The sequence below is a fragment of the Carassius auratus genome, chromosome 41 (assembly GCF_003368295.1).
Source record: "Carassius auratus strain Wakin chromosome 41, ASM336829v1, whole genome shotgun sequence".
Classification (NCBI taxonomy): Eukaryota; Metazoa; Chordata; class Actinopteri; order Cypriniformes; family Cyprinidae; genus Carassius; species Carassius auratus.
The window spans coordinates 8,911,833-8,917,580 of NC_039283.1; positions in this window are offsets into that span (position 1 = coordinate 8,911,833).

The following is a 5,748-nucleotide window of genomic DNA, read 5'->3' on the forward strand; positions in this document are numbered from 1 at the left end:
CAACAAAGCTTGGTGTACGAACACTGTCATTGTTGGGAGACACTGCTCAGCTAACCTAGAGTTTCTCATGGTTAAATGTAGACCTTTTTATCTGCCACGGGAGTTCACTTCCACCATAATAACCGCAGTCTATATTCCACCGGATGCTAATGCCAAGCTTGCTTTGAACGAACTTCATGCAGCCATTAGTAAACAACAGACTGCTCACCCGGAGGCTGCTTTTATTGTCGCGGGTGATTTTAATCACTGCAAATTAAAAACAGTACTCCCCAAATTTCACCAGCATGTTTCCTGCCACACCAGAGGAGACAAAACTTTGGATCATGTTTATACAAACATTAATGGAGCTTACATCGCGAGCCCCCTCCCCCACCTCGGACAGTCTGATCACCTTTCTTTGTTTCTCACCCCTAAGTATTCACCCCTCATCAACCGTGTGAAGCCATCAGTGAGGACCATCAAAGTGTGGCCAACTGGAGCTGACTCTTTACTTCAAGACAGGTTTCAACACACTGACTGGTGTATGTTTGCTTCACAGGCTGCCTGTGGCTCTCACACGGACATTGATATCTACACCTCCTCTGTACTGGATCACATCAACTCCACCATTGACAGTGTAACAACAGAAAAACAGATAACAACATACCCTAATCAGAAGCCATGGATGAACAAGGAGGTGCGACTTCTGCTGAAAGACCGCAACGCTGCCTTCAGGTCAGATGACGCTCAGGCCTACAGTAAATCCAGGGCTAACCTGAAAAGGGGCATCAAAAAGGCGAAGTACTGCTACAAGTTGAAGGTAGAGGAACACTTTTCCAACTCTGACCCCCGACGCATGTGGCAGGGCATCCAGATTATCAGTGACTACAAGTCAAGCAACTCCACACCAACAGTCACGGACGTCTCCTTCCTTAACGAGCTAAATTACTTTTATGCTCGCTTCAACAGCGACAGCAAGGAGACGGCCACCAAAATCTCAGCCTCTTCAGACCACCAACCTCTCAAACTCGCCTCCACAGATGTCCACACTGCACTGAGCCGGATCAACGCACGCAAGGCTGCTGGCCCGGATGGCATTCCTGGACGTGTGCTTAGGGCATGTGCAGAGCAGCTTGCAGGGGTCTTCACAGACATTTTCAACATGTCCCTGATCCAAGCAACTGTGCCTACATGTTTTAAGTCCACATCCATTGTGCCAGTACCAAAACACTCCTCCCCAACGTGCCTCAATGACTATCGCCCCGTAGCACTCACACCCATCATTATGAAGTGCTTCGAGCGACTGGTCCTAGCACACCTCAAAGACTGCCTCCCACCCACACTGGACCCACACCAATTTGCCTACCGCAGGAATAGGAGCACAGAGGATGCAGTATGCACAGTGCTGCACTCTGCACTCACACACCTGGACCATAACAACACGTATGTTAGGATGTTGTTTGTTGACTTAAGTTCAGCATTTAACACCGTCATTCCCTCCAAGCTGACCACAAAACTTGGAGACCTGGACATTAACAGCTCCCTCTGCAACTGGATTATGGACTTTCTGACCAACAGGCCTCAGCATGTTCGGTCAGGCCACAACCACTCCACCACCATCGCACTTAACACTGGCGTACCACAGGGCTGTGTGCTGAGCCCATTCCTCTACTCCCTTTACACCCACGACTGCAAGCCTGTACATGGATCCAACTCCATCATTAAGTTTGCAGATGACACCACGGTGATTGGCCTCATCAGTGATAACGATGAGACTGCCTACAGGGAAGAGGTACAGCACCTGGCCACATGGTGCGCTGACAATAACCTGCTCCTTAACACCAATAAGACCAAGGAGCTCATTGTGGACTTCAGGAAGAAGAAAGGAAGCACGCATGACCCCATCCACATTAACGGGATGGTTGTTGAACGTGTCTCCAGCTTCAAGTTCCTGGGAACCACCATCTCGGAGGACCTGTCCTGGACTACAAACTCACCAGCGCCTTTTCTTCCTCAGGACACTGAAGAAGAACCAGCTGTCTTCATCCATCCTGGTAAACTTCTACCGGTGTGCGATCGAGAGCATCCTGACCAGTTGCATCACAGTCTGGTATGGGAACTGCTCAGTGGCTGACCGCAAGGCACTGCAGAGGGTGGTGAAAACTGCCCAACGCATCACAGGGACACCACTTCCTGCTCTTGAGGACATCCAGAGGAAACGCTGTCTACGTCGAGCTCGCAGCATTCTCAAGGACTCCTCTCACCCTGACCACAAACTGTTTAACCTCCTCCCCTCCGGAAGGCGTTTCAGGAGCCTCCGGACAAGGACCACAAGATTCAGGAACAGCTTTTTCCCTAAAGCTGTCTCCTTGCTGAACTCTGCCCTCTGACACCCCTCAACACCCCCCACACCACACATAGACTCCTCCCCCTCTTCAACACTCTGATTTATTTATTTACTCACAACAAGCAAAAAGTAACTTGTTATTACTTGCACTACTGCCTGTTCATCCAGGAACAATGTATAATCCATTTGCACATTGAAATATTTTTTTTTTCTATTCACTTTACTGTCCATTGCAATACTGTAAATTATGTTCATAGTTCTGCCTATAGTCTACATACACTTTTACATAGCCCATCTGTATAGTATGTTCATAGTACACCTATCTGTATATCGTGCTTATAGTATTTAATATCTGTAAATTATGTTCATAATACTTACCTGTATAGTTATTGTACATATTATAGACCTTTATTCTGTACTTACTGCTTATTGCACTTCTGGTTAGATGCTAACTGCATTTCGTTGCCTTGTACCTACATGTGCAGTGACAATAAAGTTTAATCTAATCTAATCTAATCTAATCTAAAGACCAGTAGGCCGTCATCACCGGTCACTGGGATCTGCTGGACCTGCTGCGATACGGGCCAGTCAACAACGGGTTTGTGTTTGAGGGAGGAACACGCTGTGGTTACTGTGAGTATGGGAACAAAACGAGGAAAGTTTTTTGATTCAAAGCAATATCAAGGAGAGAAGTTGATAAAGATCCAGTCGGCTTCATCTGTTAGATCCCAGGAGCCAGTCTGTGAGTTTTTTTAATGACATGTAAAGTTTGTTAAATCTTTAACAGCTAAAAGCTTTTGAGACTTTAAGGCTTAGAAAAAAAGGTAACTATCTAGCCAATTTTTTTTAATATGAATTTGTTGTTTTTAAAAACATTGAATATTTCACTGTGTATCCTCCTCTGAAACCCTCCACCTCCCCCAGCTCCACCTGTCTAGACCGAAACATGCTAAAACTTTTCCAAGAGTTTATGACTGAAATATGGTCAATTACTATTATACTAGCATTCCTTGTATTGCTCGGCAGTTGTTATAAGCATTGGTAAATAAATGTAGAGCCAGATTTCAGAAATGCTCGCTTTGCTCAGTTTGTGGAGTACGATGATTTATTATGCTCTGAATTGTTGCATTGGTTTGTGATGACAGAATTCAGAACAGCTGATTTGTTTACTTGATTAAATGTGGTTGTGTGTGTGGTTGTGTGTGTGGTCATAGCTGACACTGTGTGTGTGGTTGTTTAGTCTCAGCTGGTTTTGGGTGGTCTTGTTTGTAGAGTGACGGATGTCTTTGCTCAGTGACCTCCACCTCATCAAACTTCATCAGATTCCTAGAAGGAGCAAGTCAGACATCAGTCACATCCTTCTAGAAACTGACACAATACCAGCTGGAAGCACAGCATGACATCCATTCAGAGAATATTCATCAGTTATTTGAATAATTTAGAAAAAGCATATAATAATATGTGACTAAAATTATGTAACAAAACTAACATGTAAAAACTATGTTTAAAAATTAATTGATTACAGAATGATACATAATAAAATAGTCTTATTCAAAATATAAACAAAAAAAAAATACTATATCAGTGATGCTAAAATATGATTGATGACAAAACAGGATTCAAAGGAGTTTGTCCATGCATGCAATCTTGCGGTTGTGGTCGCGCTGCTGCTGAGGTACGGCAGCACCAGCGATCGCAGGAATCAAATATGATCTGGCAAACGGATTTGAGACGGCTCGTCCTATCTCCACCCGTGTTCACTAGTTCTAGAGCTCGTTCTTGAGGCTTGAAAGCCAGCGCTGCAGTTTCTTTGCCCTCTGAGCTTGATATTGTCTGTGTGACTGAGTGGCGAAAAAGAAAAGAAAAAGACATGTGCGCTGCCGAGACATCACATGTATTACATTTTTCCAGAATCCAGTTCTGGTGGGCCCCAAGCAGACTCTGGTGAACAGAAGTAGACTCTCTCTGAGGACGGAGGCCATCGAGGTGGTTCCTCCTTGGGTTGCAGAGTCCGGGTCCTACAGCCGGTACTTCACTGTTCTGAGGAAGGATGTGGTGTTGTGTCCTTTTTTAGATCTGCGCTTTTTGAACGGCTCAGTCAGGGGACTGAAGTTCAGCACAGTTGCACAGGCCAAGTCAGAGGACTGGTGTGTCACAATCTATCAAAAAGATGCTCTTATCTCCATCCTTCTTCATCTGAAGTTCCTGAGGTTTGCTTTTCGGGGCAAAAGCCTACCAATATGGATCTTCCTTTGGCCTTGCACTCTCACCCACACTTTCACGACTCAACCACATTGACGATCGGTTGATATTAGCTCAATCAGAGCAGATGATGGTTCAGCATCGAGGTGTTGTTGTCGCTCATATGAAAGATCTGTGCGTAGTATGTGTTCGGTATGTAGAGACGCAGTACGTGTTGATTTTAAAGGCAAGCATGAACAAACACAACAATGGCAGAGTACATGGTACTGTTGTTGCTGCTCAACACTTCTTCAGCAAAGAGTGGATTTACTTCACCAATATTACAACCAACAGATACATCATATACAACATATAATCTTAATTTCCCCACAGGTACTGTTCACTAACAAGGAGACAGTACCAACTACTGGCCTGGCATACGTAATACAACATTTTTGGCCGATATCTGAAATGCAAATCGCTTTGAAAATGTTGTCGTGTATAAGTGAAAACTTTTAAAACGCAATGAAAAAAGTTTCCGTATTTGACTACATTGTTGTTGTGTAAGCATAGCCTGACAGTCATTCGTAAATGGTTTGTAACAACTTTTTCAAAAAGGCACAGTATGTAAAAGGAAAATCACTTAAAGGAAAAAAGAGGAAATGGCATCAGAAATGTGTGAAAATTCACAGCCATCAGTCTCTGGCTTCAGAGATGACCTCACTGTTCTCTGTGGGTTGAACAATTGCGAAAACGAATGAGTTCACACACTCTGTAGTCACGCGTTTCAAAATCTTAAAAAAAAAAAACACCTAGGCTACATTTGAAGATCCTGAATAAACAAGAGTGCTGATTAGAAAATTGTTAAAAAATATATTTTTTTGTTTATTTATTTATTTTGAAGTCATCTTGTGTGTTTCGAGAGCTGGTTGATGGTTGAGTTATTGAAGTAGATGCGTTGTGTTTGCAGTATGTTTGCTTTTAATGTCTACAGTTACACTGTATCAGTTTATTTCAGAGCACTTTTAAAATAGCAGTGTTTAGTTTCAGTGATCACTTTATAAGACAGAATCAAAAACACCTAACTGATATACAGTATATTTTATAGAAACTTATTTTCTTCATCAGAATAGTGTGGGTGAAATGCAGCTCAATGGTCAGTTGCTGAGATCAGAGGAAGTTAACACCCACAGGATGAGCTGACGGTGTTAAAAAGAAGAGCTTTAATTATAGAGTGAAGA